Source organism: Miniopterus natalensis, chromosome 20 (assembly GCF_054644295.1).
Source record: "Miniopterus natalensis isolate mMinNat1 chromosome 20, mMinNat1.hap1, whole genome shotgun sequence".
Lineage (NCBI taxonomy): Eukaryota > Metazoa > Chordata > Mammalia > Chiroptera > Miniopteridae > Miniopterus > Miniopterus natalensis.
In genome coordinates, this window is record NC_142100.1 from 13,512,037 (window position 1) to 13,533,002 (window position 20,966).

The following is a 20,966-nucleotide window of genomic DNA, read 5'->3' on the forward strand; positions in this document are numbered from 1 at the left end:
CTTTACCTCTCAGCCTGTGCCACCTGTGATGGTCATGAGGGAGCAGGTGTGCAGGTCTCTGAGTATCTAGTCCAACTCCCTCATTTCACAGATGAGGACACTGACCCTGGGTTCCCTGGGTGTGGCACTGCTGGGCTGGCCACCTCCCAGAGCTTGGCCATACATTCACCCCCACTATCCCCAGCTAGGGTTTTTGCTTGTTGCCATATGTAAGCAATGGGTGCCTCCACAGCTAGAGTTAGGAGCCTCTGAGGACCAAGGAGGCAGTTTGGGCAGGCTGGGCACCTGCTGTGCTGAAGGCTGGAGGGGCTCACAGGAGTCGGGAGTGAAGCTTGGTACCCTGCCCACCATGAACCTGGAAGTGTCAGGCTCTGTAGCCAGCCTAGGTATCTGGAAGGCAGTGGCTCCTTGGAAAGGAAAAAGGGACCCACAGTCTTGACCTTTACCCACCATGCTCCCAAGTTCCCTGCAGCTAATAGCCGGTCCAGTACCTCACTCCAGTCACCCCCTGGCCGGCCCCATTTTCTCCAAAGCTTGGGGCTCCACTGCCCACCTGGCAGCCTGTCCCTCAAACCCCAGTGGCTGCCTCAGGGCCCATAGGAATTTGGTCAATCTTCAGAATGGCAGCAGGAACTCATTTCCAAACATCTCAAAGTAAAGTGTGGAACAGATAGGGGTAGGGGCACAGAGTGCCACCACCTCTTCATCGCTCCAGTGGTACATCTGCTGATGAAGACTGCTAGATAATGACAGTCCTCACAGCCACTGTTTACAGGCCCTGGCAACCTCACACCTTGCCTTGCAGGGCTGTTCCTTCTGCATGGAATGCCTGTCCCTCCATCTGCCTACTGAGGCCCATGCTATGCCCTTCTAGGGAGCCTTTCCTGAGGCCACCCAGTACACGACGGCACCAAAGCCTCTTAGCTTTGGCCTAGGTTTTGTGAGCTGGGGTTTCTCTTCCTGTATCCTCTAGCACCCTGTGGGCATTGAAAGGAGGCTACGCCCAGCTCTGTCGTCTTTGGGCCAGTGACCCCAGCAGTGCAGGTTCTCCCCTGGGCCTCCCACCTCCCCAGGCATGCTTTCTTTGCACAGATCCCACTGCCCCTAACCTCAGCCTTAGCTGAGACCCCTACCTCCACCCAACTCCTCTCATTCTTCTGCCTGCTTCCCTTGAGAAATTGGAGTCTGCCTGTTCTGTTCCCACTCTGGGCCTCAGTTTTCCCCATCTGTGAAATGAACGGATTCACCAGATGGCCTTCCTACATATTGTCTCAATTGTGGAGCATGACAGAACATCTCACAGTCTCAGGGACATAGAGGGCGGGGCAGGATCCAGTAAGGGGCCTGTGCCTGTACTCAGGTCTTGATAAATTGTGAAACCCCTTCCTGGGGCAATGGAGTGTGGGCGGGTATCTTGGAGGCTGGTTCCATCTATAGTTGTGATGCTGGAGGTGGATGAGGGAGGAGGGCCTGAAGAGGGCCTAGGTCCTTGTGGGATTGCAGCTGAAACCTTCAATGTGGACCGTGGCCCACACCAAGGGGCCCACCAATCACAGTAGCTGGTGGGTCAGGCCTTAGGGCTAGCTACCCTGCTCTCTAAAGCAGTAGATATAGTACAGGGCGACCCTCAGTTATCTGGGGGATGTCAGCCCATCCCAGGAGCTTAGGAAGTTTCTAGGCTGCCAAAGTCTTCCTTGACTCCTCGCCTCACCGGTCAACTAAGTGTTGCCCCCCCCCCCCCAACTGTGTTTCTGTAAAGCCCTTGACTGCCAGCCCAGCTTCCCTTCCCAGCTGAGCAGTTGCAAGGCCAGGTCCCAGCCCTCTGAGTCTCCCAGTGAGAATTCTAGAACCAGGGTAGGGGTGAGGGTGCGTGTGAAGGAATGTAATTGCAAACCCACCAGCCACTTGCCCAGATTTCCCCTCCTGGTTAAGTGAGCACATGGCCTCATTTCTGTGTTTGAAGCCCACATAAAAGACAAAAATGGCCAGTTTTCAGAAATTGGCTCTGTCCCCTCCTGGAGCCTCATCCCCGATCTGGGGTCAGTAGGGTCTGGACTCCATATTCTCATGGGTCTAGACCCTAAAGCATCCAGACAGGGCTCTGAATCCAAAAATTACAAATGAGAAATCTCATCCCTTGTGTCCCTCGCAACCATGTCCCCCTGAGATCTGGTTTCTTACAACACCTAATTTTATTCTCATTTTAGTGGGCAATATATTTACATGGGTCAATTCAAAGCATTCTAAGGATCCTTTCCTGCCACCTCTCTCCACATGGTAACTCAAATCCCTCTAGAGGCATTTTATGGATATACAAGCAAATATGTATAACCCCACACCCCACTCCACAACCTCCCTCCGTAGTAGCATATTCTATACATGTTCTGCATTTTGCTTTTTTACTTTAAAGTCTCAGTACCTGAAGAGTCTCCACTATTCCCTTGCTGGGAGAGGCCACGATTCCATTTAACCACCCCCGTCATGGATATTTAGGCTGTTTCCAGCTTTCAGGGCTTAAATCAACTATACTGAATTTACCCATGCGGAAGTATATGCGTAGGATATGTTCCTAGAAGTAGAATTGCTTGGTCAAAGGTGCTGTTTTAATATGGCCAGGTGTCCTTCTTAGTGTGTGTGTGTTTGGTGGGGGGCATCTATGGTACCATGCAGTTGGGCTTTGGAGGCCCTTTCAACCCAAGTTTTGACTTTTGGTTATCTGATGGGGAAAACGCTTTTCTCTCAAGGCAAAATGTAGAAATGTATATTTCTCTTTTCATCTGGTGAACAGCAAGTCCCTTTTCTTGTTTCCAGAACTAAGTCAAATCCTCAAGCCCATTTATTTTCCCAGTGGAATTTTTGTTTTAAAGCTCTTTAATATATTAGAGAAATTAACGCTTTGCCAAGAATTTCAGATATTTTTCCCAAATTGTTTTCTGGCTTTTGATTTTGTGGGCAGGCTCTGGAGACACACCCATCACACTTTTCTTCAATATTTGTGTCATTCTTGGGTTTTCCTTACTCCACGATTATCAAACTAGTTTCCATGGTTTCTTCTAGGACTTCATGTGATTTTGTTTTGACATTTACATTTTTGCTCTGTCTGGAATTCCTTGTGTCAGGTCTGAGTTGTGGCTCCATTTTTTATTGTAGATGCCACCTACCTGTCCCCTCATCCATCTTACCCCACAGATAAAATGCCACTTTTATTTCAGATTAAACCCCCTTTTGTACTTGGGTCTGTTTCTGAGCTCTTGATTCTTTCCCCCTATGGGTTCACTAGATTTTATTTGTAGTGGACAAGCTTGTTTGCAGGTGGCCCCAGCACTGGGGAACCTTTCCCCACACCCCATTTGGGGACCTTCCCTCTCAGGCTTTGCCCTGGCCCCATCCCAGGCTCTCCCCTCCTCCAGATGCTCCCTACTGCCCTCAGTTTCCCCTGCTGCCTGCCTCCCCACCTGCCAAATGTCAACCCTTTTGGTCTTGCTCTCCTGAAGGGACTTGCCCACTGGGTCCACCAGGCAGCCTGCAAGCACAGGGGCCTCAGATGTCTCGAGTATCATGTAGGTGATGTGCTCACATGCCACATCAAGGCTGTCAGCAGGGAAAAAGGAGCTGCAACAAGTTCCACAGTTTTCAACTTGGCTTATGAATCAGGACCTCTTGGTTCCAGAACCCTCCTCCCTGAGAAGTTGGTTCCCTCGCGCCAGTCTCTTTGCGGCGGAGGCAATTCCCACAGCAATTGTTCCTTTAACACGTGATCCTCAAAGATGGTATGAATTTCAGTTTTTCTACAGGAGAGAAAACTTGACTCTCAGGTGGTGAGTCTCCTCACACACACATTTGGTTTCTGATAATTTAGAGAATAATATTTTGCTTATAAAATAAGCCCCTTTCTTTTTTAAAGAGGAGTGAAAAGACCCTCTGGATTTAACTCCTTTTGACTGTTCTCTGCATACCCAGACTTTGGTTCTAATATTAAATCTGGAGGGAAAGGGTACCAGGGCTTGACCCCTTCCAATGAACACATGGCTTTGGAGAAGAATATGAATGAGTCTCAGTCAGAACAGGGGGCCTGCGACCCCCAGGTGACATGGCTCTGGAGCATTTTGTTTGGGGAGCCAACTGATAAGGAAAAACAAGAGGAAGCAGCAGATGAGAGGTAGAAGCTTTCCTTACACCCTCTTCATTCAGACAGTGTAACTGGTAACAGGCAGACAAGGCAATCACGCCTGATAACAAGAGGTGAGTGACTCTACGTTTTTGAACCCCATCCATCCAAAGGGCCCCTCCTCTAACACCAAAACCTGAATGAGAGCTGTGTGCTAAAAAGCCCTATTTCCAGGAATGAGTTACTCAGGGAATGAGTTGCAGTTAGTCAAAATAAAACACAGCTACAAAGCAGAAAAGAAAGTTTAGCCTTTACTGAGCCTCTTTGCCATTTCAAGTGTAGACATTAAGGATGCTGGTGATCATGAATGGGTACAAACAGCCAAAGGAGGACATGAAGGGTGTGGACTTACACAAATTTAAAGTCTATGCCCATGTAGAATCGCTGAGGTAACGGGTTTACCAGAGAAGCAAAACAAAATATTTGGAATACATGCAGTGAGCATCAGTGCAGAAACAGGCATTTTTCAGAATAGGATATGACTACAGATACCATACAGAATGTGACTTCAGACATTCAAAGGAGTGAAGATAGGGGCTGGCGAGGAGTAAAGGAAACAATTACAGAGTAAGTCACCCTGTACCTAGAAATAAATCCAAGATAATGCAGACCCCCCAAGAGCCAGCACACCCCCCGAGGGGCCCTGGAGAACACATCACAGACTGGAGGCCATCCTGTGATGGTGTCACCTCTTCCCAATCTGGCTTATGATTTGAAGTCCCATTAGAAATTCCAACAGCTTTTTGGATGAAATTTGACAACCAAATTCCAACATTTACATGAGAACCCGAAGGGCCAAGAAGAGCCAAAACGTTTTCTTGAAGGAGACAAGGTGAGAGGACTTGCTTTTCCGAAGTCAAGATTTGTTATCAAGCTCCACAATTAAGGCAAAGTGAAATCAGGACCGGGGCAGACAACAGACCAATGGAAAGAAAGGAAATCCCAGAAACAGGCTTCCCCGCACACGTAGGACACAATGTATAGCAGAGGCAGTGTCAAAGCCTATGTGAAGCCAGCCCTAGTCATTTAGGGGCGCTGAACAGCTGGCTACCATATGGGGGAAAGAGCAAGCTGGATTCTTATTTCCACTCTCACAAAAATCAGTTCTTCATGAATTAAAGCCATATGCGGTAAAGGACTCATATCCAGAACCTATATAAAATAACCTCCTACAAACTGGTAATAGACAACCCAATGAGAAATTAGGAAAGGACTTTAGAAGCCACTTCACAAAAAGGAAGATCCAATGGAAAAGGTGTTCAACCTCGGTAGAAATCAGGGAAATGCAATTAAAGCCACCATAAAATATCACTATTGCCCATCGAGTTGGCTATAAGTAACATGTCCACAAAACCACTCCTAGGCATGTATCCTAAAGAAGCTCATATTTGGATACAATAAAATGTCCATCAAGAATAGAATGGATAAATAAATTGTGGTACATCCACATCATGGAATACTACACTGTAGTGAAATGAACAAGCTATAGGTGCACACATCACCATGGATGAATCTCACGAACGTAAACTGTTGAGCAAAAGATGTAACATCCCGGAATCAGCAGGCACAACACAAGATACCCAAATCAATGCCGAGCAGCCCAAACGATCCCCAAACCAGTCTCCCCGACCAGCAGATCTGCAGCATGCAGACACCCCAACAGCTAACAGCTCCAGTGGCCAAGAGGCCTCAGCACTATTGCTAGAATTGGTACAGGGACCAATGAACCAAGTATCATCCTTAGTTGTTCCAAGGGCAGAGGCAACAGTGGAAGAAGTTTCTACAGAGAAATTGACCTGGTGGGTGGCAAGAACAAAACGGAAGAGGAGCAGTGAACTTCATGACAGTGAGTCAAGCAAGGAGACAAGTGATCTGGTCAAGCTTATTGATGGCAAGTTCCAGCTGTTGGAAGCAAAGGTGGACAAGCTGCAGACAGATGTCTCCTTCATGCACTCAAGATCCATGCAAGGAACTGCCCTGTTGGAACCTTGTATCCAAGTCTTGTTTCAGACAGAACCAATCCTCCTTCAGCTGTCACTGCGTCTTCTGCTCCAGTATCTGATGCTGAGAGCAGTTTTTACAGCATGTGGACGGGCTGGTGATCACCAAACAACCCAAGCACAAGGGAAATGAGCCATAGCACCTTGTCTTCCAGCAGACAGTGCCACAGCATCTGCCAACAACACCGCTGAGCACCACATCCTGCGCTGTGAACGAGCCACATGCCCAAGACCATTGGACCAAACATTGTTCCCCACCCAAGGCCACCACATGTGTCTGCAGTTTAGCCCCAGCAGAGGAATCTAGGAATAATTAACAACAACAAAAATGCAACATACTGATAATTTCATTTATTTAAAGTTCAAAAACAGAGAATCCCGAACTACATTGTTCAGAAGTCCAGGCCTAGGTGATAAAACTGTGATGAAAGCCCGGAAATGATTTTTCTTAGGACAGTGGTCCCACTGCGAGGAGGGAGGCCTGTGGCTGGGGCAGGACACATGGGAATTGGTAGGGTACTCCAGTGCTATTTTTGCCCTCTGTTTTTACAAGTATCTGTTATATTTGCTAAACTGTATGCACTTTCTGTGAGTTGTACTTCACAATACAAGTGATTACACACACACACAGGACAAGGGAAGACCACCACTAGCATACTGTACTGAGGTATTGCCTGACTCCCTGATCCCTCTAAGAAATTACCCCACTTTAGCCAATGCGCAGAGCTGCCCTCATTTGGTTGCCATCTCCCCAGTCCCAGCTTGCCTGAGTCTCCTGCCACTGGTGCTCCTGCTGGGGTTAGGGTGTAGCAGGATAGTAAGAAGGTAGGAAAATCCCTGGGCAAATGGAATGGAGAAACTGAGACAAGAAAATTAAACAAGGCCAAACAGATTGGGCAACTTATGGCCAGCTTGTGAACTGCAAGACCTTAGCTTCCCTAACCAAGGACACTTGAGAGCAAATGGTTCATACCCTCCTCCCTAACCAGAAAACACATAGCTTAAATCACCCTGGCCTGGGAAATAGAGAACAAAGACCTGATTAATGCCATTTGTGCCAGCTAAACCCTGGGACAGATGAAGTTGGGGAACAAAACAAAAATCCCACTAAAACCAGACAGGCCTAAGTTAAAAGTAAAATAGAACAAAGAAAAACCAAAAATTTCCCTATGTACTCATTTTAATGCATCAGCATATCAAAAATGCACCTGGAAAGCTGATGAATATTCTACTGAAGCCCTCCCCGGAGATTCTGGCCAGCAGGAAAAAAGGTTAGAAAGCCCTAAGGACAAAGACTCAGGGTGGGCTTCCTCTAGAGCACGACCAGGCCCTATCCCAGGCTTGAACTTTTTATTTCTAAGCGTACCCACAAGATTTGCAACAGGGGAGCAGTGGGCAGCAGCAGCTCGACCCAGACTCACACCCTGGATCCTGTCTCCAAGGCCCTTTTTTTCTGACTTCCCAGTGAGCTGAAGCAGCCCCGCCTTGGCCCACACTCCTTTCCTATAACAGTTTTAGGGAGTCAGAGCAGAGCACTGCCTAGGCTCTCCCCTGTGGTTTCTTCTACCTCAATTTCTTCGTTTTGCTGTCCCCAACATCAATAAACATACTCTCAAACCCACCCACCTGGACTCGTGTTGTGAAATCCTTCCTACACAAATTCAAGGACCCACACACTACAGGTGGACCTGAGGCAGATCCACTCTGGCCAGTCCCTGTCTGGTAAACAAGAGGGCCCTTCCCCATCATTTCCTCATGTTTGCCCATGAGGTGCTTCCATCACTGGGGGGAGCTCTTCTAGCACCCCACCCCACCCCACCCTGAACTGCCTGGCTTGTCCCCCACCCCCAGCCTGCTCCACTGTATGCACTCCCTCCTGCCTGGCCTCCCGCAATTGCTATTACGTGTGCCAACACTGTGACAGAGTCCCCAAAACTGGAACTGGAAAAAAACAATGTTCTATTTAGGCCCCTTCAAGCTGGTTGCTTGTCATTTAAATTTTTTTATATCTTTATTGATTTCAGAGAGAGGAAGGGAGAGGGAGACAGAGAGACAGAAACATCAATGATGAGAGAATCACTGATTGAGCCCACAACCCAGGCATGTGCCCTGACTGGGAATCGAACCCTGATTGCCTGGATCCTAGGTCGACTCTCAACTTCTGAGCCATGCCCGGCCGGGCTGCTTGTCATTTGTTTTCCACTTGGTTCAAGGTGCATGGTTGTGGGGTGTCAGGAAGGCTGGGTTGTGGCTTGGGTAGTAAAGAGGGGGGCTCTCTCAATTTCCTTTTTGGTGTTTTGCTGTTTTGATATAAAAGAACCCAACTGCTTCTGCTTGCTTCTGCTTGCCTAGCCTATGGGATGTGGAGCGGTGGGGAGAAAGGGGAAAGGGTATTGGGGGAGGAAGGGAGCCTGGCACCTGGAATTCTGGAAGTCTGGTGGCTGGTGGTGGCCACTCAGGATGGGGGCCCAGAGTTGGCTTTGACAGGCTGGTTGCCTGCCTTGCTGCTTCCTCGGGGCTCTCAGAGCCAGGTCACAGGTGATCATACTCCTGGAGGCCTGGGGAGATTCCAAGTGCTCTAGGGACTCCAACATTGTGGCCATGAGTGGGAGAGTGGACTTCCCGAAAAAGAAGCTCTCCCACCCGTGACCTGAGTGGGACTTAGGGAGACCAGGGTGGTTGGGGGATGGCTTCCCCAAGATACTCAGCAGTTCTATAAGAGCTGTTACTGGAAGTGGAACCCAGGTGGCCACAAGTGAGCCGCTGGAGGGTTTGGCTGCCGTGCTCTTGCTTGTGCCTTAGTGCCCTGATTCCTGCCACCTGTGATCACCCACAGAGTCCATTTGCATAGGAGGCCATGGGAGGCCACTTCACGACCCAAGACACATGGGGGTCAGGCTTCGAGTTTTGAGTCTGCACCAGTAAGCCCTATGAAGGCTTTGGAGAGGCTGGTGTGTGCACAGGAACTTCCTAGGAACTTTGGGGGTTCCCCACAATTCTTTGGTGCTGTGAGCTGATGCCTATGGTTATGTGGTTGGCTTTTAACTAGTGGTTCAGATGATAGGCTCCATCCTGCTGCTTAAGCAGAGTCCACATAGGGGTTCGACCTCAGCAGCTCAGGCCAGTGCTTTGGGGGTGGTTACAAGCTCACAGCTGTGCTCTTTAATAGGTGACACCTTAGCAAGTACTGGCTGCTGGGGTTTGGTGAGCAGTGGGAGGTCTGATGTGGGCCTTGACCTGTGATGGGGACAGTGAGGCCAATGTGGCTCCAGATGGTTTGAGTCTTCTGAGGCAGGGTAGGGGTGGTGGGTTGGATGTAGGCACTTTCAACTGCAAAGGCAGCAAGGGGCTGGAGTGCACCTGGGTGGGATCTTGGGCCACCATAAGGAGGTGGTGACCCACGAGTTCCTGCCAGGGTAGGAGCTGTGAAGTGACCCTCCTGACCCTGGAAGTATATCCTAGGCTCTCCAGAATTAGTCCCGAGTTGGGACACTGAAGCCTGGCTCCATGAACAGTGACAGTTTGTTAATGGACAATAGTATTCAAAGGAATCAAGACTGTCAATGTAAGAAACATTCAAACCTGTAGAGAATTTTTGTGAGTTTATTTGAACTAAACTATTGACAATTGCCAGAAAGCAAAATCTCAACGCATTGAGATGATGCTCCGGAGAATGGCAGTTTTGCACCTTATTTTATACATTACAATAAAAAATGAAGATGCAGGTAGGTTACATGAAATCCATTGGTGATAGAGTAGGGAGGTGGGAGAAAGCAAAACAGGGAAACCTCTGGGATCGGATGAAAAGTAAATTGATAAGACACGTGCATTTTTTACATAGGTGGGTACAGGATAGCTAACAGTCAACAATTAACTCAATAACAATGAGGGGATTTGTGGTCTCGCAGAGCGGTGCCTATGCTTCGAGGGATCTGGAAAATTACTTTGACATTCCAAAGATATGTTATTGTAGATGCAAAAAGACAATAGACAGGTTTAGTTAAGGTAAAGATTGACCTTTGTCAGGGAAGATGCTGGCCTAGGACCTGACTACCTGCCATAAACTGCTTTTAGTTAAAAAGTCTTAAGACCATCCTTTGTGGTTACTTTAGGCCTCTGAGTTTGTAAGGCCGCCATGCAGGCCTCACCTGAGCTTGTCAGGTTAGCATGTGGCCCCTTTTCATCCACAGGACCTTTTAGAGAATATGCCATTTTCTTGGGTTGAAATAGAAACACAACTCAATGAAATCTCTGCACACCCAGAACTGGCAAGGGTGTGCAAGGCTAGTGCTGGGAGCTGTCTGTCCCAGGGAGTCAGGTTTACTTGGGAGATCCAGAAGTAACTGAAATGGTTTGAAAAACAGACCATGGTCTTACTCTCAGAAGAGAAGCTGTGGAACTGAGAGGGACCAGCTACGGAAGGGGAATGTCCTTAAGAGAACGTGAGGTGTCAGGAGACAGGCTGGGCAGAAATGGTGTTGCTGAGGCTTGGAGGGGACCAGACTGCACAGAACAACTAAGGACAGGCAAGCTCCTTCTGGGGAGGGAGGGTAAGGTTTGAAGAAGAGGCAAGGCCACTCCCCAGGGAGCCAGGTGACCCAGAACACTCTTGAGGGGCTGGCCCCTCAGTGCTGCAACCAGGGACTCGGTAAGAACCAGAAGCCATCCCATGAGCTTGGCAGCTCTGAGAGGCTGTAGGGAATCTGGGCATATTTAAGAACGGAAGATCAGCATCAAATACTGAGATGATTTGGGGGTGCATTTTAGGGCAGTACAGTTACTATGGGTGGGGACCCAGGGATTGCTTGGGCCCTGAGGCCATATGTTTTAAGACGTATGGATTAGGTCTCAAGAAGGCTCAGCTGAGCCCCACTGGGAAAGAGCAGGACCAGGACCAGGCGCCAGGGGGAGCTGGCTGCAACTACCATGGCCCACTGTTGGCTCCTCTGAGGTGGAGCCATGGGGACTGTTTCAACAGTGGATACTTGTGATGAACCCGGAATTGACTGGTTTTTCTTTCTCTTGCCATGAGAGACCCCAAGAGACAAAATCTAGAGGGATAAGTCAGAAAAAGTAAGTGTTTGGGCCAGAAAGCAAAGAGAAAATACAAGGAGGGAAGGCGCTGGAAGCCAAGAAAAATGGCTAGCCCTCCGTGCAGTGAAGAAAAGGGATGAAGCCAGTCAGGAACCAGTACAACACAACCAGCAGGGGCTGAACATTACCTTGGGAAGACAGGCCCACCCCACCCAGAGCTATGTTGCAGAAACAAATGCCACTCAAGGCCGGAAGCATCCCCAGTGGAGGTCAGCCTGTGTCCTGAGGACCAACGGGGCCCAGCTGCTGCCCCCTGGCCCTCCTGTTAGGGAACCTGCTTCGGGCAAGGCGTGCTGACAAGTGAGGAGTCGCACAGGTCGGCAAGCACTGCGCATGGGGCAGAGCCCAAACTTGGTTGCTGTGTCACTAGGCAGAGCTCAACATTGGACACACAGAGGAAAATGGAAATGAAGAAGTTTCAAACATACTAAAAGGTGTCATAAGTGAGGCCCAACGACTGAGCTGCCCCTAGGGCAGATGATGCCCATTTGTGAGAAGGCAGGAGGGGCACAGACGTGCTCAGAGAGGAGAAGGAATGTAGAAGTTGCTCCCCACCCCAAGGAACATGATCAAACAGGGCTAAAGCTGACCCTCCATTGGGTCAGACTCCCCGGGCATGCAGTCTAGGCTATCACACTCTTCCTGTCCACTCTCCTACCGTCAGCTGCCAGGTATTTTCTGCCAGGGTCTGGAGGCAGGGTCTACATGGGGCTCAGCACTGGATTCTGGGTTCACCCAGCAGCCTGCAGGCTGCCCCAGGAATTTATTTCCCTGTAGTAGGCTGGACTCTGAGGCTGTCACCATTTGCCTCATCCTATTAACTCTGGATCTTTGAAAAGTGGAGCACATGACAGGTTAAAACGCTGAGATGTGGAGGAGGAGCCCATTCCAGGAGCGACCCAGCCCTGCCTTGCCCCCCGGTGGGTGGGTGGGCATGGGGCTTTGGAGAGGAAGTGAACGCCACTGGGCTTTGACAGATGGCTGGGCTCTCTGTGAATGCTTTAGATTTTAATATTGTGATCTTAAGTTTTTCATTTCGTTGAGCTCTAACCTAGAAGGGTGAGGGAATTAAATTTTTTGAATTTTACCTTAGGAAATTCAGAGAGAGAGCCGCACGGGTCCGCCCCCGCCCCGGCTCCCTCCTCCTCTTCCTCCTCAATGCTGCAGTCAACTTTGGCTTCTCCCCCTTCACCTCAGCCTGCCTGTCCCCAGAGCTCGAGACCTGTTTCCCCTTCTTAAAGTGAACCCCAAGCTATCACTTCAGGTAAGCTTTTTGTTTTTTAAAGGGCTCACTTTGTACATGTTGAAGAGACAGAATACGTTCAGAGAGTGGAGGCAATGGGAAGCAGGAGGCCCAGAAGAGTGGGCCCCAGGTACCACCTGGAGGAAAATCACCAGGGAAGCAAGAAGGCCCAAACACTCCAGCCAGCTCTCTGGCGTGGGCCCAGAGACCGAATGGACCCTTGGCTTTGCAGCCCCTGCTCAGTTGGACCCCTTGCTCCTCGCTGCCTGTCCCTGTCTCCAGGGCCACCTTGTCTCCATCTCAGCTGATTGGCCTCCCACTCATACTCTCTTATCCCAGTCCTGAGTCATCTCTGGTCCTCTTCCCTGTGAGGCAGGATAGTAAGAAGCTAGGGAAATTCTTTGGCAGGTGGAACAGGAAAACTGAGACAGATAGTTAAGCAGTTTGCAGCCATCTAGCAAATCTAAATGCCCACCAGTTTGCCGCCATCTAGTAAATCCCATCTTCCCTAACCAAAGACACTTAAGAGTAAATGATTTGCACTTCCCCCCAACCAGACAGTAAATAGCTTAAATCACCTTACTCTGGGAGACAGACAACAGAAATCCAATTAGTGTCATTTGTGCCAACCATACCCAAGGACAGATGAAGTTAAGGGAATAAGTCTCTTCTTGGCACATCAGCATAAAACTGATGAATATTCTATTGAACCTCCCCAAAGACCTTCCCTAAACTCCCAGCCTTTAAAAACCCTCAAACCAAAAGTCCCAGCAAGTGCCCTCCCTCCCAGGAGCACACACCTGCTTTTCCCTTCCCCCTCTTCTCCCCTCTCAGGCTTGCATCTCCTAAACTCAAGGGGACCCCACGAGGCTTGCAACCAGGGGAGCAATGGGCAGTGGCAGCTTGTCCTGGGCTAACCCCCTGAACCTGTCTCCAAGGCCCCCTTTTCTCTGACTTCCCAGTGAGCCAACACAGCCCAGCCTTGGCTCTCCTGTTGCTTCTTCTTTTTTAATAGTTTGTTGATTTTTAGAGAGGAAGGGAGAAGAGAGAAATATTGATGTAAGAGGGTATCATTAATTGGCTGCCTCCTGCATGCCCCCCACTGTGGATTAAGCCCGCCACCTGGACATGTACCCTGACCTGGAATTGAACCAGCAACCCCTCCTGTTGCTTATAAGCTAGGCCCTTCCTTGTTTTACTGTCCCCAGCTTTAATAAACATACTCTCAAAATCACCCAGACGTGTGTTATGAAATCTTCCCTGCACGAAGTCAAGAACCTACACCCTACTGGCCAGCCTTAGGCAGAACAGATCAGGGCCAGGTCCCCTTTTGGCAGCTGGGACCTGCTGGACCAGAACAGCAACTCCTCAGTTTTCTAGGCTTTTCCAAAGGGCCGTGCCCCAGGGCACCCACCAAACTGAGCTCGAATTTTCTTTGATAGCACCAGGGGAAGGGAGGTTCTCTTGAGAAGGGCTGCTCCGCCTGAGGCAGGGTCAGCTTTGAGTAAAGGCTAGGGAGACTTCCCCAAACAGGCAAGGCCAGGCCTGAGTCCAGGACCTCTGAATCTACTTTCCCCTTTTGGCCAAAAGGATTATGAGGGTCCCGTGTGAGTTACCTTTCCCAATTTCTCAAGCAGTTTCCCCAGACGTTACCTTGTGTTATCCTCACAACAACCCTGTGAGGTAGGTATTAGCAGCTCTAATTTAAAGGGGAAGCTGAGGCCCACAGAGGTAAAGTAGGAGGCTTCACCCACAGCCACATGTCAAGTTAACGGCAGTACCAGTCTCAGGTACAGAAGCAGGAAGAGAGCCTCCCTCACCCCACTGCCCTCCTTCCAAACTGTGGTCTTTTTTCTTCCAATTCTGCACTTTTTCTCTCATCTCCCCTCCCTGATAGCATGTATTCTTACACTTGTGGATGAATTCTTGACAGTCCTATTACCTGACAGGCAGATAAAGGGGAGCTGGCACAGGGTTCTAAAAGACGTGTCTGGGACCTGAATCAGCTTTTCTAGCTTCCACCCCTAGTCCTTTTAGGAAATGAGCCTGTGGTTCAAAGGGCAGCTTGACCAGCTCTGTGTGTGCAAGAGAGGGCAGGGTGGGTTCAGTAGGGAGAACTCTGTTCAGGGCCAGGGACCCTCTTCCTGTCTAGCGGAGTTGTTTTTGGGGTGGGCACAGATCTCAGGAACCTCCCTGCTCTGTATGTTTGAGGCAGGGTGAAGGGGGGCAGATGGGCTGGGGAGCTTGTGTGCCAACACAAAATTAGCTAAAATTAGGAGTAAACCAGTCCTCCGTATTGTTCAAAGAATCTATTCCCTTGAACTTTCCATGGGCTAACCTTGAGCCCTGCATGGCTGCAATTAATGAGGTGGATTTACAACCAAGGTAAATGGAGCTTTAGTGGCTGGGCATGGGTTGTCCTGGGAGAGTCCCTAGCAAGGCTTTCAGTTGTCAGGTGCTTTTGAAAAATTTGCCTAAGATATAAAGGTGGCCAGACCAACTGTCTCTTTCCATTGCAAGTTCCCTCTGTCACACATCTGTGGGAGTATCTGTGGGCATTTTGGATGTGGCTAAGGGGAAAGGTAAAGTTGGAAGATTAACATATGACTTGAGCGGGATGTATTTATGTGCTTTCAAATCACCTCTGTGTCTACTTAATTATAGCTATCTTGGTGTATAAGTGGCTTCTGGGGACAAGCTTACTGCCAAAAGAAAGACAACAAAAATATCTATTCTTTCTGTAGGAAATATTATAAAATCATGGTCACATAAAAAGGTAATCAAAGAGTCTTCAGTAAAAAAATATGGGGAGAGGTAATTTGTAAAGGTCTGAAGTTGTGTACAGCAGTTCAGTAAAACATTTTTAAAAAAGAAAAAATGGCAGGATATTGTTATTGAGCTTGTTATCATTTGTGTATTTTTTTGGTAAAATTCATAATTTCTGTTCTTAATCCTAACAATGTCTTAAAAAGGAAGAGAAAAAGGATTGCTTATTTTGAGTGTGTCGACAATGACCTGGTCTTCTGTTCAGCCTTCTTTCCCAACCAACTCTTCACTCAAGACTCCATGCCTGCTGGTTCTTATGTGTCAGACTCTTATCTATTAAGGAGGTCCTAATATTCTCCACGGCTCTGTTCTCCTGCCAGCCATTCTGCTGCTCTCTAGAACACCCCCCCTTAATGCATTTAAACTGTAATATAACCTAACAGCTTCCTTATCCTAAGCTTACTGATTCCTATGTCATACCCAAATCACAGGTGAGGAAACTGAGGCTGAGGCCAATACTAAGGCTGAAGGAGGTAAAAGTATTGAAGGTGACAGCATAGCATAAGGGATGAAATCAAGGCAATTGAGGTCAGGATAGCTGCAGTACTTTGTCCCAAGGCCATTCCAGTTGGTGACTAAATAACTGTCTCTAACAGATTCCCAGCCAGGGCTCCTCCCCCCACAGCAGCCTTCCTCTGGAGCTAGAAATGCCTTGATTTTTATATGGTTTCATTCACAGGCTATCTTAGTTCTACTTAAGCAGGAAAGCTGAAATGACTTGCCCAAGATCACTCAGCTAGTAAGTGACAGACCCAGGTTTCAAATCTCTGTCTCTGAACTCAGAGTAGGGCCAAGGAGAATGAAGGCAAACAGTTTGTAGCCAATTAAACTGATCTGGCCCTCTTGGCAAATGGGGCAGCAAGGAGAACATAGCAGCAGTAGGCTATGGCCTGAGCAGGTTGGCTCCAGCCCCCTTCTTTCCCCCAGTGATTCCCCAAGCCACATAGATTGGGCTTTCTGGTAACACGTCTTTGCATTTGAGGGCCCCATACCCTTTAAAAGCACGTTGTGCCTCACTAGGTCTCCGTAGCAACCTCAGAAGGGGGCAGAGCAGTGATTATTTTACAGATGACAAAACAGCCTCAGGAAACTTTGGGAGCTTAGTAACCTCCCCATTAGCAGTAATGTTCCCTAAAGGGACAGGGGCCATTTGCCTTACATCATAGGGAGAAGACTACTAAGCCTTTCCCCCGGAATGGGTGTGGGTGGCGACCTTAAGGTGTCCTGGGGCAAAGGATGAACAAAACATGAACAAGAAGGCCGGGGGGTGGGGTGGGCGTCGTCAAGCCCCAAGAAGTGGGTCCCACATGAAGTGTCCCAATTGACGAGGATTACTGAGCGGGGTCTTCTCCACACCCCCTAGTCTCACACTTGGTCCACCACACCCAGAAGCCCTGAAGTGGGACTGGTGTGTTCATGACACATCTCTTAAAACTAGTGTCTAGTTCTCAGCAGGCTGGGGCCCCCACCCTGGTGCTCTCTCCCTCACCTCCCACTGCCATTCCTTCCTTGCATTGCCACTGTCCCTCTGACCCTCTTTCCCCTCCTTAACCCGAAGGTAACTACCCCAGAGGTAAGGGAGAGTCTCAGTGTGGTTAAGAGGGAGCTTTAGGCACCAGAAAGAGCTGTAGCCAGACTTCCAACTCCGCGTGAAAGCAACCTCTAAGGCCCCTTCCTGCTGCACAACGGGGCTCTTGATTTGGGTGAAAAGAGCTTTTGTTCCTTTTCCTTCTATATGCCACCCCCACCCCCTTTTCCCATGACTCTTCTTTCCCTATTCTATCCTGTACATAAAAAATATTGACCTTCCAAAAATTGGTAGGGGTGTATCATGATTTGCTCAGCGATCTGGTTTCTAAGGCTGGGGAGTGATGCTCTGTGGGGAGGCCTCCTTGTTTTCTCTCTTCCATCTCCATTTTGTTCCCTTTCACTTTCTGAGTTTGTCCCTTTTCTCCTCATGCCTCCCTGTCCTCCCTTCCCCTCCCCTTCCCTCCCCTCCCCCTGGTTCTCCGCACAGTTCCTTCCACTCCACAAGGCCTGAGACTCTGGATTCCCGCTGAAGACCCCGAGGTGCTTCTTTCCCTCGCCCACTGGGCACAGCCAGAGTCTCCCGCCCAGGATCCCAAAGGATCTGAGGTGTCCCCGGACTCTTCCCTTGTCGCCTCAGAGGCACCGGCACTATCTACGCTCCCCGCCTCCGGGAGGTTTTTCCACCCCTTTCCCTTCAGCCTCGGCCATGGAGCCACCCAGCGCCCTCAGAGGCCCCGGGCACAGTGGCCGCTGTGGTCACCCGGGCGAGCTTAACCGACCAGCGCGCGCCCGGACGCCCGTTGCCCGCGCTGTCTGTTGCCAGGGCAACCTGCCTCCTAACCCGGCTTCCCGCCCACGGGCTCCGGCTTCGCGCCCGGGACGAAGGCTGAGGTGGGCAAGTCCGTGCAGCCCCAGCATGCTCCGCGGGGGGCGGGGCCCGGGGGCCGGCCGGGCGGGGAGTGGCGCGCCGGCGCTGCCAAAGGCCTGAGGGCAAAGCGAGAGCTGACGAACTGCCGTGCCAGGGCCTGCCGCGAGTGGGGCCTAATCCAAGAGTAGGGTTATCTGGCTTAATTTTTATTTTTTGCAATGACCTTTTTGTTAGTATAGTGGTTTTAATTTGTTACTATAAAAAGTAATGGACAGCCCTGGCCCCGTGGCTCCGTGGGTTGGTCCGCATTCCGTTCACCACAGCGTTGCCTGTTCGATTCCTGGTCAGGGCACTTGCTGGGGTTTGGGCTCCATCCCTAGTGGGGGTTGTGCAGAAGGCAGCCAATCGATGTTAGCTCTCACATTGATGTTTCTCTCTCTAAAAATCAATAAAAAATCATTTTTTTAGAAAGTCCAAGTACTTGTGAATTGCCGCTTGGGTCAGACTGAAATGAAACCTTCAGGCACTTTGGCCTCAGACTCCACAGAGCGAACCACCCTCCAGAATCTGCGGTTTACAGTTGTGAATGTGTTTACAGTGGGAGGAGAAGTTTAAAACATGCCACGACAAATAGGCTGCTCTGGCATATTGACTGTTTTGAGTTAAAGACACTAGAAAACAGCAAATGCAAGAAAAACACTCCGACTTTCCTTCTTTTTCTTAAAAGCAAGAGATCAAATTCCCATGTGAAAATGTCCTGCCCACACCAAAAGAAAAGTAACATTTTTATCATCAAGAGGGAAAAGTTTTGAGACCAAGAGAATTCTGTACAGACTGTTAAAATAATTATCTTCTTTTATCTTCCCCCCATAGCTTCTTTACTTTTCACAATTGCCTCTATCAAAGGTTCATAAATAGCCAAAGTAAAACCAATTACTACAAACTAGTAATTAGTAAAAATTTGTAGTGCACGCACCAAAAAGTTTGCAAAATGGGAGTACTCAAACCAAAACTTGGACTGAGGCTCAAAGAGGTGACTAAAGCAGGCAGCTTTGATACCTTTTAAATAAAGAAACAATTATTTGTGAAGGATTCCCAAAGGGATTAACTTTTGGGGTAGCAAATTACTAAAGAAGTAACAAAATTTGTTTATACACCTCAACCCTGAATTCCCTATCTCGGGCAATAAGAATGCCTCTTTCTTTGGTACAAGGAGGGTACCTTTCATGAGAAATTTATTCCTTCTTTGAAGGCGGGGGGGGGGGGCTGGCAAGGAGTGCCAGAGAGTGTCCTTCTTGCACTGGCTGTTTCTTAACTAACTTTAATTCAAAACAATCAATATGCCAAAGTGGCATATTTTTGGGTGGCCTTCCCTGAATCCCACCATTAGTCTTGCAAAATTAGCATTGTTTGTGTGACTAAGCTGATTTTGTCTTCTCAGGGAATTGTCCTTGATGCTGTGAGTATGACCAACCAGTATAGTGTTTTTCTCAGTACCGCCATTGATGTTTGCACTAGTTGAGTTGTCAGGCTGGAGAACCATGCAGTCACCATCTTCATTGTTTATGTGGTTATTGTTGATTTCATCCAGTTGTCTGATCCTGATGGATACCATTTGGTTTGTGAGTGGCATGTGATAGGCATTTAAAATATTTGAGAGTATATAATGCAATGAAGAGGTTAATATAATTTTAAGGAGGGTAAAAAGGGTTTAAGGAATAAAAAGTCTCCCAGAGCAGAGATTCCCAGGAGCCAGTATTTAACCAATTAAATAAATTAAATGGGTTTCAATTTTTTAAAAGTTATTTACATAGGCACAACAGACTGTAATAGCAAGCACACGTCCCCATGATTACTTAGGACAGGATTAATGGAAAGATGTTTTATTTCAGGAGGTGGTGTTGCAGGTGTGTTCCCACTTAAATTAGGCCTCTATATGATATGAGCAATCACATAATTTAATGAGAGGCATTTGTACGGAAACAAAAGAAAAACTAAGGTAAATAGTTTGTGCAAATTATAAATTCAGTCTCTGAGTTCCGTGAGCGGCATTTGAGAAGATTTCTAGATTTGAGTTTGAAGAATCTTCAGATGGGGTGAGGACAAGCAATGGCAATCTAATAAATTTTCCTGGTTTGCAGTTTGAATGTCTCTGGTGATCTTTCTGAGAGGTCACATAACAACAGGTAGGAAGACTGTCTATACACATAAGCTGTTTTGGTAATTTCTCTGAAGTTTATATCAAGTTGTCTAGCTGTAGCTTGCATGGCTTTGGGAAAAGGGTAGTTTCAGTTTCATAGTGATTTCAAGTCAAAAGAGTGGGAGAAAATGGAAAATGTTCATTTGGAGAGTTGTAGCCAAATATCAGAGGAAATTAGAAAATTCCAGATCCAGTCTAGTTTACAGGTACAAAACAAAACCTCAAAGGCAAGTAATAGCACTAGAATCTGATATACGCAAAGGGGTATTTACATAAGTACAGCAAGAATAGTGACAAACTACACAGGCTTTTTAAAATCTGCTTTGCTGGAATTTTTTATAAGAAATTTAAGATTAGACCTTTAAAGTCCGTTTGGCTAAGAAGCCAAGCCAAGGACTTGTCTAACTGTATCCTATTATAAGGAAGACAGATTCTTAATGAACTTATGCCAAAGAAGAAGAAAAAGTGTTGTCATTAAAAAAAGAATATATTTAATAAGAATTTCAGAATTCTGGAGGGATCACGTAGAGAGAAAAAGATAAATGTTTGAAGCTTTGTTGCAAAGATATATCTTACTAAATTACTGTAAGTTTTAGATAGCTTAAAAGAGAGAAGGAAAGGGGTCCTTTAAATCTGGAAAACAAAACATTGAAGAACCAGCAATGTTTTAAGTGAAATCATGAAAATAAAAATCATCTTCATCAGTCCATTCAGTCTTACACAATTTGTCAACGTAAGAAATGTTCAAAGCTGTAGAGAATTTTTATGAGTTTATTTGAGCCAAACTGAGGACAATTGCCAGGAAGTGAAATCTCAAGGGATTGAGAAAATGCTGCAGAAAATGGCTGTTTTGCAGCTTATTTTATACGTTAAAATAAAAGGAGGAGGCATAGGAGGGTTACATGGAATTCACTGGTGATAAATTAGGGAAGCCGGAGAAAGTAAAGGGGGGCGGATTTCTGGGATTGGATAAAAAAGTAAAATGGAGAGACACATACTTCTTTTGCATTGGTGGGTACAGGACAGTTAACAATGAA

The 20,966-nt window shown here is 47.9% G+C and overlaps 1 pseudogene; it reads right to left on the bottom strand.

The window, feature by feature from the left end:
- Positions 1–8,623: 8,623 nt before the first annotated feature.
- LOC148090792 (pancreatic progenitor cell differentiation and proliferation factor pseudogene) lies at positions 8,624–11,096 on the bottom strand (annotated as a pseudogene).
- Positions 11,097–20,966: the final 9,870 nt, after the last annotated feature.